Source organism: Pipistrellus hanaki, assembly GCF_964339955.1.
Source record: "Pipistrellus hanaki genome assembly, chromosome: 5".
NCBI classification, from domain to species: Eukaryota; Metazoa; Chordata; class Mammalia; order Chiroptera; family Vespertilionidae; genus Pipistrellus; species Pipistrellus hanaki.
In genome coordinates, this window is record NC_140507.1 from 64,688,969 (window position 1) to 64,705,632 (window position 16,664).

Sequence of the window (16,664 nt, forward strand, 5' to 3'; positions counted from 1 at the left end):
AACTTTGGTATAACTTACAAAGATACTATAGTGCAAATGGAAAACAATACTTGAGAAATTTCAGGATGTAAGAAAATTATAAAATTTATGAGAAAAATAAGGGTATGACAACCATTAAAACCAAGAATTACCAAAAAAAAAAAAATGTATTTGGAGCCAGATATCTGATTCTGTATTTCTAAAGCTCACACGAAAATTGCAAAAATAATGGAGCTTCTCAGTCATATTGCTTTCTCTAAAAGTTCTTATAAGAACAAGAGAGAGAAGTTCACAAGAAAGTCAAATTCTCTAATCTTGTCTTTTGTGATTTGCCCGTTTTGTGTTTTGATGAAGAAATTTTTCCAAGATCATAAAGATAATCTCTATGCTTGCATCTAAAATTCTTAGAGTTTTGCCTTTCATATATTAGCCCTTGATTCATCTGGGCTTTTATTATTTTTTTTAATGTTGCAGAGTAGCAATCTTTTTTTCTTCTTTTTCTATTGATACATTGAAAAAAATCAATTGTCCCTAGTCATTCTAGTTGAGAATAAATGAGTGAGAAAGTGGAACCACCACTGTAGCCAAGATTAAGACAATTTAGTACCAAACGCTGGAGTTCAACCTCCATGAAGCATGGGGAACACTGCTGGTGTACTCCTGGCAGAAACACACACTGCTTGGAACTATTCCCTTGACTCATAATTTGAGATTTTAGCCTTTCCAGTTCCCTTACACATTATAAAGCTTCATTATTTGTGACTTCGCTAATTCAGAAGTTGTTAGAACCCACACAGGTACGCTATTGAAGTTTATTTTTACACCAAAAATAATGGCAGAGATTGCAAGCAATCTTAGTCATAGAAAGGAGGGTGTTTACAAGAAAAAAATGTTATCTTAAACTACCTTCAAATACTGTAAAAGAACTTGTTTGTGTGTAATATTATGCTTAAATATATATATATATATATATATATTTATTTATTTTTTTTTAAATATATTTTATTGATTTTTCACAGAGAGGAATAGAGAGTTAGAAACATCAATGAGAGAGAATCATCGATCAGCTGCCTCTTGCACACCCCCTACTGGGGATGTGCCCGCAACCAAGGTACATTCCCTTGACTGGAATCAAACCTGGAACCTTTCAGTCGCAGGCTGATGCTCTATCCGCTGAGCCAAACCGGTTTTGGCTATGCTTAAATATATTTTAAAGTCACTCCAATTGTCAAGAACTTCTACTGGGCAATTATTATATTACTAGAGGCCCAATCACAAAATTCATGCAAGGGTAGGGCTTCACAGCCCAGCTGCCTAGGCCCTCATAGCAATGGCTTCTTCCATAAGGTTGTCCAGAAGGTCATCCAGAAGGTTGTTCTACTGTTTGCCATTCAGTCGATTTGCATATTTTGTTTTTATTATTATAGATTACACATTGCTACAAAGAAGTGAGAGTTTTCAGACTAATATGAAGTAGCTTTTCTTTCCCAAAGAGTCCAATAACATGTTTTTAATATAAACAAATACACTGTGTTACTGTTTAATGAGTTTAATAAAACAGAAAATAATTCTGTGGTTACACGTTAGTTCCCAAAGCTAATTGTTAAAGTTTTTAATGTTCTACTGGTAACTACTTTTAACATGTTTCACTGAAAGAATTAATTTAAAGAAAAACAATTAAGATGAAACAGAAATGTCAAAATTTGTCAAATCATCTAATTTACTAATGATTGACCTATATTGCTTTTATTTATATGCTATGTGTCTTAATTATCTATCATGTAACACAATACCCCAAAACTTAACAGAGCAGCTTAAAACAACAAACATTTATTATCTCACATGCTTTCTGAGATTTAAGACTCTAGGAGTGGCATAGCTGGATGATTCAGGCTCAGCTGTGTTCATCTGAAGGCTCAACTGGGGAATGGTCCTCTTCCAAGCTCCCCCACATGGTTGATGGCAGGCCTCAGTTCCTTGTTAAATCCTCAGGTCCTTGCCATGTGGGCCTCTCAAGAGATGGTTCAAGTGTCCTCCCACAGGAAGATTGCTTCCCCACAGCCAGTGATTCAAGAGAAAAAGATTGTATGCCCAAACCGGTTTGGCTCAGTGGATAGAGCGTCGACCTTTGGACTGAAAGGTCCTGGATTCGATTCCGGTCAAGGGCAGTACCTTGGTTGCGGGCACATCCCCAGTAGAGGGTGTGCAAGAGGCAGCTGATCAATGATTCTCTCTCATCGATGTTTCTAACTCTCTATCCCTCTCTCTTCCTCTCTGTAAAAAATGAATAAAATATATATTTTTTAAAAAAAGAGAGAGAGAGAGAAAAAAAGATTGTGAATGTCTACATAAATGTAAGCCACAGTCTTTACAATCTAACTAGAGGCCTGGTGCATAAAATTTGCACACAGGTAGGGTCCCTAGGCCTGGCCAGTGATCAGGGCCGATTGGAGCCTTCCAGCTGCCAGCCGGAGCCTCCCTTCATTTCACACTGCCCCCTGGTGTTCAGCACACATCATAGCAAGCGATAGAACTCCTAGTCTCCCAAACTACCATGGGGACACTTTGCATATTAGCCTTTTATATATATAAATGACACACCATTACTTCTGCTGTTTTCTACTACCCACAAACCTGGAACAAAGTGGAAGGAGACCGCACAAAGTATTAACTAGGAGGTGGAAAACATTAGGAGCCACTTTGGAGACTTTGCTATCACAGTATGGCATTTAAAAATATATATAGAAAAGGGAATAAAACACAATATAAGGATCAGGAGAAGTTCACTCAAATAGGAGGCTCAGAAACATATATATATATATATATATATATATATATATATATATATATATATAGCAAAAAAATGATAATTATATATGCTTGAATATACTTCTGGGTCTTCTATTTCAGTCCATTGGTCTGCCTACTGTGGCATCATCTCTATTCTGATTTTGAGCACCATAGCACTAAATATTGCAATATCAGTTAGGAAAAAAAAAAAGGAAATGTTAATTTTTAATAATAACAAAATTACAATTTTTCAAAGCTTGCTTTTATTTCTATGCTGAAATAATTGCTTCTATCTTCCTCCTCTTACACATTCATTAATTTCAAAGAAGTGATTATCAACAACTTATGAAAAACAGAGAATAATTTTAACAACTTGGGAAGGGAATGCAGGGTAATAAAACTAGCTAATCAAGGAGGCTATGTGGAGTGGAAGAAATGAACAATTGACTCCCAAGGGCAAGTTAGCAGCTATATGTTTGGGGAAACCTTAATATATTGGTTTGCTAACTTTTTGTTTATGTCTGGCACTTAGATTATGTGGTTTTGCTGTTGCCATATTCATTTCACGCAGAGTAATATGGCATTAGTGACAAACTATAAAGCAAGGATATTTGCTTTCTTATTCTCCTACCTACCATCTCTCTTTACTAACTGCATTATTCATTGTGTATTAATGGCTATGATAAATTATCCCAAACCTTAGAGGTATAATGCAATATAGGTTAATTTCTTGTTCAAGTCACGGTTCAATGTAAATGCAATGGGAGGAAGGGGAGGCAACTATTCCACACACTTCCTCAGGCTGCCTCTTCCATCCCATTAACCTCAGTCTTTCCCTGAACTCTGTTCACAGTTAAAGGAAAAGACAAAACTTGAAGGCCTGTGCAAAATGGTATTTAGGGTCAAGGCCTGCAAGTCAGGTACATAATTTCCACTGACCAGAACTCAGTCACATGACCCCAATAGGAGACTCTGGGGACTGAGTTGTGTCCAGGAAGAAAGCAGAATGGAGTTTGGTGAATGCACAGTAGTGTCTACATAGCACACCCCTTAGTCTCCCCGGGCAATGGGAATACATGTTCTGATGAAACCACTCCTACAAAACTCTGGTATCCAGTCCTTTAATTTATAATTTTCTTATATTTTATGATTTGAAACAATGATTCTTTTAAAAATTATTTTTTAGTTATAGTTAACGTACAATATCATTTATGTAAGTTCCTGGTGCATAACATAGTGATTAGACATTTATATAACTTACAAAATGATTTCCCCAATACATCTTTAAATTTATACAAATAAGAAGGGACTTTCCTGAATATTAGTTAAAACTAGGCAATAAACTTTGAAGTGGGTGGTAGACGAGAGGGAAAGGATTACTTGGAGCTGTTGTGAGTTATTGAGTGAGATGGTGGGACTATTCAAACAACTTGTGCTCAAACTCTTGGTGATCAATAAATGCAAGTTGTGACAACTCTGAAGGGCAAAGTTCCTTTTTTAACTCACTGATCCTGAAGTATGAGAATGCATATCTAAAATGATGTGCCATTTTTAAAATGCTATGCAGATGTAAATTCTTATTCATAGTACCTTCTACCTGTGCAATCACCATTTTTTAAAAATATATTTTTTATTGATTTCAGAGAAGAAGGGAGAGGGAGAGATAGAAACATCAATGGTGAAAGAGAATCATTGATCGGCTGCCTTCTGCATGCCCCCTACTGGGGATCAAACTGTAACCCAGGCATGTATCTTTGTCTGGAATCAAACCCCCCCGGGGCCCTTCAGTCTGCAGGCCAATGCTCTATTCATGGAGCCAAACCAGCTAGGGCTGCAATCACCATTTAAAAAAAACATATGAGAATGCATATCTAAAATGATGTGCCATTTTTAAAATGCTATGCAGATGTAGGAAGTAAAACAATCTACACTTTAGGAATCTCCATATATACAATAATACAATGAATTCAATAAACTGTGGCTTAAGACAGAACTGTAATAAAAAATTGCGATTTTTAATGCTGAAATTTCAGAATTAGAGAAGCAAAATAAATCTAAAACCTCAAATTTAATAGATTTGTAATATTTTTTTCCTTGCTTGAGTTGTTTTTGTTATTAAGCAGCAAATGACTCATGAAATCAGACATCACATATTTTTTGCTGTCATTTATTTAATTACCCTATTTCTAGGCAAGACATAGTTCTTAGTCACTTAGTAAACTTCACAAGGATAGTTGGTGGCTGAAATTTTACTGAATGCTGCATTAAAAAATTGCAAGAAGTTATTCCTCTTGATAACATACCCACTTTTAGAACTTCTCAATCCTTAGCTTCTATAGTTGAGGATTTTCCTTAGATTGCATTGGCTAATTATGAACCTTCTGTTTTCCCAACTTTGGTTAGAAAAATAATTCTGACTTGTTGTACACTTCTATCTATATTTCCCTTTCACTTCTTTCTATGCTCCCAAATTGCTGCGGTGCTTAATTTTTTTTTTCTTATAACACATTATCCATAATTTCATAGATCATTATGCTCATTAACCTTCCTTCCTTTCTTCCCTCCTTTCTCCTTTCCTTTCTCACACATAAGGAATCACCTAGATCCGTGGTCAACAAACTGCAGCTCGCAAGCCACATGCGACTCTTTGGCCCTTGAGTGTGGCTCTTCCACAAAATACCATGGCCTGAGCAAGTCTATTTTGAAGAAGTGGTGTTAAAAGGAGTTTAAGTTTAAAATATTTGGCTCTCAAAAGCAATTTTAATCATTGTACTGTTGATATTTGGCTCTTTTGACTAATGAGTTTGCTGACCACTGACCAAGAGGGGGCCATGGCAGTGTATCTCCTTGCTAAGTTATAATGTGAACCATAGTGGCAGAACACAAATGAAAGATACTCAGAAAAAGAGTGTCTTCACACAATTCCAATGGTAAAAAAGAAGGGATATTTGAAAATACTTGCAAAGTGTAACTTTAAGTTTCTTATTAAAGGTGTAGTGAGGAGAATGACCAAGCCAAAGAAATACTTTCTATTACCATAAATCATTTCATTCAAATTTTCTAGGTGGTAAACTTCTAAGAGCAGGATGGTGTCTCTCAGTCTGGTATTATTACTCATTCAATATTTGCTGAATGAATACATCAATAAAAGCATATATGAATGGTGAGACTTATAACATTGCATGCTTAAAATGCAACCAGAAACCTTTTCACTTTGAGGTATGAAAATCAGTGTGTAGCACGTAAGACAAAAGCTAAACGAATGCATTTAAAATGATAAATAGGTTATTTATTTAAATCTTTTAAAGAAAACCAGGCATTCTTAAAAAGTTTTCCAGGGCCTAGTCCATTGGTTGATTTTCCTTAATCTGTGCTGATAGGGAACTGTCTAATTATACTGAATATGTCTCCTTAGGATTAAAACAGTTTCGTTTGGGGAGTGCAGTATTCCTTTTCTCATTAACGAAAGATTAACTCCCCAAACAGGAAATGATTGATCACTTTTATAATTTCATTTGACATCTTATTCTAATTTTAAAATTTTTAGGAGAAAACAGGAATGAGTTGGATTTCAGCCATTTTATTTAAAATTGTGTCAATAGAAAAAATGCAAGAAAAGCATTTCTCTCATATTTGCAGAGTGAGGGAGCAAATTAAGTAGGTTTACAAAGTTGCCCATGTTGCTTTAACTCCTTTCCTGTATCACATCTAACGATAATGTATTTGTTCATATGATATCGCTCATATGCCTACATACATTATTTCTTTTCTTGTTTGTAAAATCCTCAGAGGCCAGGAACAATGTCCTCAGTTTTGTCTGGCATGTGATATACATTCATATTTTTTAGCAAAAAGGAACTTGGTAGCACAAAACTAAATTTTGTTCTTAATCTTTTTTTAAAAAATAAGCCAAAAATTCTCATGTCCTTGGATTTAGTCTGGTTGCTTATTGAAACATTAAGCAGTTTGCACAACAGGCCCCATTGTCTCATTTTGTTTTGTCTTACCTTCAGATTACTGTAAATAAGGCCCTCCAATAATCACAACTCAAGAGTGTAATGGGTAGGCAAACGTTGCGTATTCACTTGCTCATTGAATCTTCAATAGTGCCTAGTACAAGGTGTTATAGGCCCTTGAATAGAGCAGCTATTCAATACACAGGTATTGAATAAATTGAAGGATAACATCAAGTCAGAGAGTAGTGACTTCTCTTTCCTCCAGTCTACTTTTAGGTGTATTTTTAGCATTATCAGATAAGATGAGGTGTGGGACTCTGAGCTGGACCATCTATATTCTGGGTTGTTTAGCCAATGCTAAGTCTCTCTGTGGCTCTCAGATCCACCCATTGATAGTCTGGTTTCCTCCCTTTCCCACTATCCCTAGGAGAAGCATGGGGCCGGCTGTGGGATCTCAGAGGGAAGGAGGGAGAGAGTGGGTGGGTGGGAAGAGATCAACCATAGAACTTGTATGCATGTATGCATAACCCATGGACACAGACAATAGGTTGCTAAAGGCCTGGGGCAGGGGAGGGGGTGGGCTAGAAAGGGTCAATGGAGGAAAAAAGGGGCACATTATACTTTCAACAATAAGGATTGAATTCCTGAATGAAATAAAATCTTTGGTTTAGCTAGTGCCCACCCTGGAATGCTCACACCAACCACAAGGACTTGTTTCTATTTCTTTCTCTCATCGCAGGCTTCCGGGACATTCTCCTTCCCACCTACCTCCTCGATGGGGCAACACCTGTCAGTCTCCTCTTAAGCATCATTTCTTTCAGGAGCTTTCTTGACCAACTGGATTAGGTTTCATTAGTAGCCTCCAGGGCATTGTGCGCTAGATCTGAAGTACACAATCTCTTACAATCCACATTATATAACTTAATGTTTACCTTCCCTTCTGGGCCTATGCACTTGGTAAAAGCAAAGGGTTTTTCTCTCTTGTCTACCCCTGTATCTCCAGCACCCATACTCAGTGTACAGCTACTCAATTACACTGAACAAATGAATCATGTCTTCACCTTGGAAAGAGTAACTTTCATAGCGTAAAGGGAAACCCTGACTGGGAGTGTGTAGAGATGGGTTCACATGCTGTGATGAGCACAGTAGGTGCGTTCTCCAGCCAGTTACTCCGTCCTGGTTCCCCTCTTCCAACAACAGACGCAAAATGGTCTGATTTAGTGTGTTCATAGCACAATTTATGAAGCTAAGAGAGTCTTACACTGTGATAAATTGAAGAGAGGTATGCTGATGCCCCTGAAAATGACGGTTATGGATGCTATGTAGCTGCAAAGACCAAAAATCAAACAACAGCCTTTGGCACAGAGCAGTGAGGACTGTCCTTGGGTGTGCAGCTGGAACTGTCACCATGTTAGCTGAGCGGCAGCTCTGCCTCCTGGGGAAACACAGCCCAGTGATTTCTCCTCTTACTGACCAGAGTGGGCCAAGGGGAACATCTGTCTGTTGCTTCCCCAGCAGTCCATGCAAGAAAGAATCATTTTTATTATTTTATTTATGAACTTCAGCTATTATCCTTCCATGCCAAAATAACTGAAATGTACATTTGTGGGTCTCTTGGATTCTCATCTAAAGTCTTATGAGGTCAGTCAAATCTGAAGCCAAATTTACCATTTATTATTCATCATTAATATCCGACTTCAAACAAGATGAGGCAATTAGAGTAACACATGAAGTAGGCTGTCTAAGTCATATATGAAACACAGAAAAGATCAGATTCTCTCAGAGGAAAGAGAAAACAGTACACCAGGACATTTGATCACTGAAGCTATATGTAACATGGGTTAGAATTCAAGCATGTGAAACGGGGGTAAATGGGACATTTGCTATGGGCCCTCAATCCTAAGTATATCTTATATTTTTTCCTCTTTTTAAATTTAATTTTCATTTTATTTATTTATTTTTTATTGATTTCAGAGAGGAGGAGAGAGAGATAGAAACATCAATGATGAGAGAATTATTGATCGGCTGCTTTCTGCATGACCCCACATGGAATCAAGCCCAAAACCTAAGTATGTGCTCTGACCAGTGAATTGAACCATGACCTCCTGGTTCTTAGGTCAAATGGCCAGGCTATTTTTTTCCTCTTTATCTTTATCTTGTGGATGTACAAACACTTCTTGTTCGATGTCAAAAGGAAAAGAAAAGCAATCCATAGTTCCTCACTAGCAGAAGGATTGGCAGTTCTTAGGTGTCCTTTCCAATTGTTCATTTCTTGGTTCAGTAATTAAAATCCACCCAATGGTTGAATCACACGATGGAATGAGTATATGTAATGGAAATCCAGTCACATCTAATTTGTGATTATAACGAATAGCTCAGCTAATGTGTTTGTGGTCATTAGCAGTCAGCAAAGGGCTTATTCCAAAAGTCTCTGCCTCACAAGGAATGCTAATGTGCATTAATCAGCTGTTGTTCCATGAGGTGGATCCTTCAGAGTCTTTGTAGATGGGATTTGTGCTGAAGATCTTTGTTTTCTTTTAAAAATGCAGAAGAAAACCTTGTAGGTTTTCCAGCCCAACCTATCTAATGTCACCTACTCATTCATTTCTGCTTGTCTCGGGCTCCCAATTATTATTTTGCTGAGTTCACCTTGTCTTGCCTTGTTCCCACCCCTTTCTTAATACTTGGCTTTAAAAAAAAGAGAGGGAGAGAAACTTAAGAATAATAGCCACAAAGCCATAAATAACTAAGGAACCACACCCCTCCAGTTAGACAACACATAAATCATCCCAGACAGATCTCTACCCTAAGGATTTCCTCAAAGTAGAGTCTACAGTTCCTTCTGTGCTAAAACTCAAAGATTGTCTTTTCTTTGTTATGCATTAAGAAACCTACATCCAAAAAAAGAGAGAAAGAAACCTTCATCAAAAGTGTAAAACTAATGACCAGCTTTTGTTGTGTTACTTATCATCTCTAAGACTAGGATTATAATCTCAAAACAAAACAAAACAAAACAAAACAAAACAAAAAAACAGAGAAACAATAAGCTATGTGCAAACCAAATTCTGGTCTTTTAAAAAGTTTGATATGCTAACTAATTTACCATGTTTTGTTATAGAAACATTCCATTTCCTATTAGTGGGCTTTCACTGTAAATGGGATGGGTGTGGGAGAAATAGAGTATTTGTTGATTTAAAAAATTGTTAAAAAATACATTAGTCTAAAAAAGGAGACAAGTAATACTTTAAACAATAAAAATTAATTAATTAAAAATACATTAATCTAGATATAGCACTTATAAAAATTCACTTTTTGGTAACTACATATGAATATAAATCACAAAACTAGACCATAAATCCTAAAATAGATATTCTGTCATGGTCCCTGAACATATAGAGAAGCTTGACCCTAAAGCATTAAATATGTAAATATAACACATAGGTCAGTTACTTCTAAACATGGGGTTAAAAAGGATTAAGTAGAATGCAAATATTTTTAATTTTGATAAATATTGTAATACTAGAGGCCTGATGCACGAAACTCGTGCAACAGTAGGCCTTCCTTCCCCTCACTGCCAGCACCAGCTTCCCTCTGGGACCTGGGACCAGGGCTTTCCTCGCAGCCCTGGCTTCATCTGGAAAGACGTCTGGTCTAATTAGCATATTATGCTTTTATTATTATAGATGTGTAACACCATAATCCTGTGATTTTATGGGTATTATTAAATTTAAGTTTGGTGCCAAAACCAGTTTGGCTCAGTGGATGGATCATAGGCCTGCAGACTGAGAGGTCCCGGGATCGATTCCAGTCAAGGATATGTAATTTGGTTGTGGGCACATCCCCAGTCGGGGGTGTGCAGGAGGTGGCTGATAGATGTTTCTCTCTCATCAATGTTTCTGATTCTCTATCCCCCTCCCTTCCTCTGTGTAAAAAATCAATAATATATATATATATATATATATATATATTTTTTAAGTTTATAAAAGTATATAATTTTCATTAAAAATAGTAAAACAATAATAATGTACTATTCTAGGTATGACTAAAATGGTATAAATAGTACAGAGGAACTAAGTTTAGGAGGCGCTAACATCGTTAATTCACTAGGATTGGTATCACACCTGCTATAGAATTTAGGTGCTATAAAATTCAACTCAAGATATCAGAAATAAAGTATGGTAATTTGGCTCACCAGCTACTACATATAAACATCCCAGTCCCTTCCCAACCTCTCAACCAACCCACAGAGAGGAAGGGACTGTTGACCAAGCCCCTAAAATTTTGGAGTAGTGTGTCATGATAATTAGCCTACCCTGATTAATTCATGTTCTTCCTCTGTTGTGGCTGGCAAGACCCTGTCGAGGCAGGACTCCAGGCCAGGGAAGGAAGGAGCAACCAGACCCACAACAAAGAATGTAGCATAACTGTTAGTCATAAAATAGTTCTGTTGCAAGGCTCAACCCCCAGGCAGGCACGTCCTGTTTCCAGTGGCCGCAAGGCAGGACAAACAGACCAAACTAGGTCAAACAGAGACTGCTTAAGCTGAAAATAAACTCCCACCGCAGGTGTTGTATAAACTTTAAGTGTAACTGTACTAGTGGAATTTTTCTATAACTTATAACTGACGTTTCTTTGTTAAAACTTCTAGCCAATCATAATCTGCCAGGCATCCCTAAGACAGGGATAAAAGTAGCATGCTTAGAGTGGGTCGGGGCTCTCGTTGCTCGCTGCTGTGTCAGTTGAGACGGGAGCCCGGACTCGAGTTCATAATAAAGGCTTCCTAAATTCCAATTTGGCTGACTGGTGGTCATCATTCGCGGGTCGCCCACAACACCTCTAAGTCTTAAAAACTTCCAAATTCCTGATCCCTTGTTTTGCAGCACCTCTTCTCAGGGCCTGCTTTTGACTTTTTCAGTTTACTTAATTTGAGATGAGGTCATTTATCTAGTGGTCAACCAGTTGTGTGAATGTACTTGATTTCACTTACAGCCACTTTGCAAATCCAAAGCAGGGGAGTAGGTTGCTGTGCATAATGCTATCCTATAAGACAAATTTTCTGTCAAGGACTTATCTAATAAGATGCTATGGGATTTCCTCCTTCCCCATTATCTACCTGGTGTTCTAACACTCCGTGTTCAAAAGTCCATGAGACCTATAACCTTCGGGATGGACTGCAACAAGGTCACTCACACCCTTTGGGGATTATACTTTCCAGGATGCAATGAATTGCCACCTTTAAGGCTGCACCAACAATGGTTTTTGTTCCAGGAGTGATACAATTGAACTTAATATACTAGGATTAGAAAAAAAAAAAAGGTGGGAACGTGATGGCAAAACTGCAAGGAACTCTAAATCACAGCAGGGGGAAAAGAAGCAAAAGGAACTCTCACTGACTGAGTGGCCCTGACTTGTTAGTGACAAAAGCTGGAAGAAAAAAGTGGAAGAAATAATTGAAGAGGTCGTGGAAACTTCTTTCTCAGTGTCAATGGCTAAACAGGGAGTCTAGGAAGAATAGAAGATTTGGTGGGAAAATATTGAACTTCACTCAAAAGTCTGCATTGGAAGCTGAGTGTGGCAATGATTAACATAATCAAAACCTGATGAATGGGTCAGTCCAGGCAAAAAATAAAAACAGAGGGAAAGAAAGAAAACTAGAACTGACTCCTCAATGATGCTGTCTTTTTAGGTAATATGATCAGTGAATCAGTGATGGAGGCTGAGGAGGGGTGGCCTAACAGATGAGAAAGGAACCAAGAGTCCAGAAGTCAAGAGATGAGAAAATTTCAATAACAATTCTAATGAGCTGTTTAAACCATCCATTATATTTTAAATTTTTTATTTATATCTTTTGTTTCTGGAAATTAGATTTTTTTTTCTTAATTTTACTTAGCTCTTCAGAGATCTCATCTCTCAAAACATATTAACCATGATTATTTTATATTAGAGGCCCGGTGCACAAAATTCGTGCATGGGGGCGGGGGTGTCCCTCAGCCCAGCCTGTACCCTCTCCAATCTGGGACATCCCTTTCACAATTCAGGACTGCTGGCTCCCAACTGCTCATCTGCCTGCCTTTCTGAATGCCCCTAATAGCTTCTGCCTGCCAGCCTGATCACCCGCTAACCACTCCCCTGCCAGCCTGATTGACTCCTAACTGCCCTCCCCTGCCAGCCTGTTTGCCCCTAACTGCCCTCCCCTGCAGGCCTGTCCCCCCCCCCCCCCCACAACTGCTGTCCCCTGCAGGCCTGAGTCCCTCCCAACTGCCCTTCCCTGCAGGTCTGGTCACCCCCAACTTCCTTCCTCTGTAGGTTTAGTCACCCTAACTGCCCTCCCCTGCAGGCTTGATCACCCCCAACTGCCCTCCTTTGCAGGCCTGGTCCCTCCCAACTTCCCTCCCCTGCTGGCTATCTTGTGGTGGCCATCTTGTGTCCACATGGGGGCAATCATCTTGTGTGTTTGTGTGATGATCTATCTGCATATTACTCTTTTATTAGATAGGATAGAGGCCTGGTGCATGGGTGAAGGCTGGCTGGTTTGCCCTGAAGGGTGTCCCGGATCAGGGTGGGGGTTCCCTTGGGGCATGGGGAAGCCTGGGTGAAGGGCCTGTGGTGGTTTGCAGGCCAGCCATGCTCCCTGGCAACCCAAGCAGAGGCCCTGGTATCTGGGGTTTATTTATCTTCTACAATTGAAACTTTGTAGCCTGGAGTGGAGCGAAGCCTCCTGCTCTCTCTGTGGCAGCAGCCATTTCTGTTGCAACTTCTGTATCTTCTATAATTGAAACTTTGCAGCCTGGGCCCACCAGGGTGTGCAGAAAGCTTGGCTTCCTCCATCACCTGGGGCAACCCTAGATTCATGCTCTTCCAACTCAGAGGCTGCTGCCATTTGTGTTGGAATTTAACTTCTATTATTGAAACTTTGTACTTGTCAGTGGAGGCCTGGGCCTGTCAGGGTGTGTGGAAAGCTTGGCTTCCTCCATTGCCAGGGAAACCCAAGCCTCCCTCCTGCTCTCTGTGGCTGTAGCCATCTTGGTTGGTTTTATTTGTATATTCACTCCTGATAGGCTTGTGGGTGTGGTGTGGGTGTGGCTTGTGGGTGTAGAGGAGTGATGGTTAATTTGTGTATTACTCTTTTATTAGATAGGACTAGAGGCCCAGTGCATGACATTTGTGCCCTCCCAGGGATTAGGCCTAAGCCGACAGTCATACATCCCTCTCACAGTCCAGGGCTCTCGAAGTTCAGGACCCCTCGCTCCTTACTGCCCACCTGCAGTGCAGATGGGAGAGGCTCCCGCCACCGCCACTGGACTTGCCAGCTGTGAGCCTGGCTTCTGGCTGAGTAGTGCTCCCCTTGTGGTAGTGCACTAACCACCAGGGGACAGCTTCTGCATTTAGTGTCTGCCCCCTGGAGGTCAGTGTGTGTCATAATGACTGGTCATTCTGCTGTTCAGTCGATTTGTATATTATTAACCTTTTATTATTTAGGATTTTGTCTCTGATAATTCTAAAGGCCACATTTTTTTAAGCAGCATATTTTGCAGTATATTGTTTTGGCTGGCCCTCCCCTGTGGGACCTTGAGTGTTCAGTAATTTTCAAGTGTCAGTGACACATTTTAATGAGGGCTCAAAGGAACAGAACCTTCTCCAAAGCGTGAGGTGCGGAGGATTCTTTCAAAAACAGATTTGTACTTGCTTTTCAAGTGTGACATGAGTGGTATGGAACCACGTTAAACTAAATTCTTGGTTTGACGTCTTTCTAGCCATGCAACTTGTGTGATTCTGGCTGCAAACCAGCATGCGGGCCCATTTATGATCATTAATTTCTTAGGTGGATGGTGTGGGGTATGTGTACTGGGAGGTTTCTCTTCAGGGCATAAGAGGACTGAGTCAGTTTTCATCCTCTTTCACCCTGAGAAAGAAGCCTTTTAGGGATTCTACATTTTTAGGTCCCATGGTGGGGTGAGCCCTGCATTTGTTTTCTGTTCTGAAACCCTTGAACTCAGAATATAAATGACCCTCGGGCACTTGAGGTTTGGCCAAAGCCCTAAAGGCAAAAGCCAGCTCAGTTTAATTCCTTTACTTAGCCTTTTAACATTAGTATTCTGTTTTATCTTTTTACCCGTGGATGCATTTAAAAAGATTTGAAACATTTTACCTGGCATTTTCAATTGTTTGCATCAGATCAGTTATCCTGGCACCTAACCTGTCACTATTGTAGAGGTTTTATTTCCAGATAGAAGGTTATTCCATTTGAAACTCTGTTGTATATATGATACTCTAAAACAAATTGCCGAATAATCACATACATAGTTTCTTAAAATAATGTGTGCTGCCAGGGGATTTTCAATGTTTGTCCTATAGATTAATTTAACAACTTACAGAGTATGGAAGCAAAACAAAACAAAAAAAACCTCAATTATTTGGGACCATAATGGTTGAAGAATAACTAAAATATGTCCACATTTGACCAATTCTAACCACCTCCACTGTCATCACCCTAGTCCCGTGGTTGGCAAACTGTGGCTCTCAAGCCACATGTGGCTCTTTGGCCCCTTGAGTGTGGCTCTTCCACAAAATATCATGGCCTGGGCGAGTCTATTTTGACAAAGTGGCATTAGAAGAAGTTTAATTTTTTTAAAAATCTCAAAAGAAATTTCAATCGTTGTACTGTTGATATTTGGCTCTGTTGACTAATGAGTTTGCCGACCATTGCCCTAGTCTATGCTACCACCATGGCCCATCTGGTCTATTAAAACAGGCTTCTAACTGGTTCTTGCTTTTGTCTTTGTGCCTTCCCATACCAAACCCAGAAACCAGAGACTTTGATCCTATTTAGATGTAAGTTAGGTCATGCAACTGTCAATAGCTGCCCACCTCTCTCTAAATCAAACCCATAATCATCACTATGCCCAAGTGATCACTGCTCACTTTATCATCGAAAGCTCTTCTTATGTCCTTGCTCTTCCTAATATTGGCAGAAATGTTCTTCCTTAAACCCTTTGTTCTTGCTGCTTGGAGCCATCTCCTCTCAGAAATCCATTTGGCTTATTCTCTCATCCCTTCTGGTTTGTTCAATGACGAGACTCCTCAGACAATTTAAAATTGAAATCTTCCCTCACTTCCACCCAGCATCCTATATCCCATGTCCCTGATGTAGTTCACCCCATAGGATTTATCTTGTTAGGCTATGGAAATTAATCTTTATAAACTCTTGGAACAATGATTGGCACATAAGTGATTTACCTGTTTATTTGATTGCAATAATGTACATACCAGGTTTACTCCCTGAAGGCAGGGATTTCTGCCTTTAATTTACTACTGAATCACATCATAGAGAATAATAGTTAGCCCATGACACATGTTCAAAAATATGTTGGATAAATAGAAACACCTATATACAATAAAAGATCATAGAAAATTATTCAATTTGTTTCAATCATGTTAGGTAGTTTGAAAAATAGAAGCCATCCCGCAAGACTAAGTCCTCAAAGACCATTCTCCAAAGAGAAATACAATTAACATTCCAAAACTCTTTGCAATATGCCAAAAGGTGCATTTTTCTAAATGACAGTATTTTATGCTCTTCTGAAGAGCAACATTCTTGACTCACATCTCCCTGGTGTAACTCTCCACATAGTCATTTACCAGAGAGGCACACATTCAAAGAGAGAGAAAAATACACTTGTTCATTGTTCATCTGTTAGAAAATAACGAAGGAAAAGATGGAATTTCCAGGCTCTAACAATATGTAGTTGGAAAATATAAGTTTTGAAATGACCAGATACCCACTTGCTACCTAGCCTTTAATTCCTGGATCATGTAGGATAATCTCTCTGTAGTCTGTACCTCTGTTACTTTATTTGTATGCAGCTTTGCTTCTCTCCTCTGAAATGTCTGAAATGGCTTCTAAGCATAGTCCATTAGTAAAAATAACCCAAGCTTATG

General features: G+C 39.0%; 1 protein-coding gene across 1 annotated transcript in view; it reads right to left on the reverse strand.

Moving 5' to 3' along the window:
• Positions 1-16,664, reverse strand: part of LOC311623309 (histone-lysine N-methyltransferase SETMAR-like) — a gene marked incomplete at its 3' end in the record, with an annotated part of 325,341 nt that overhangs the window by 19,347 nt on the left and 289,330 nt on the right. The gene's annotated exons all lie outside the window — the stretch shown is intronic.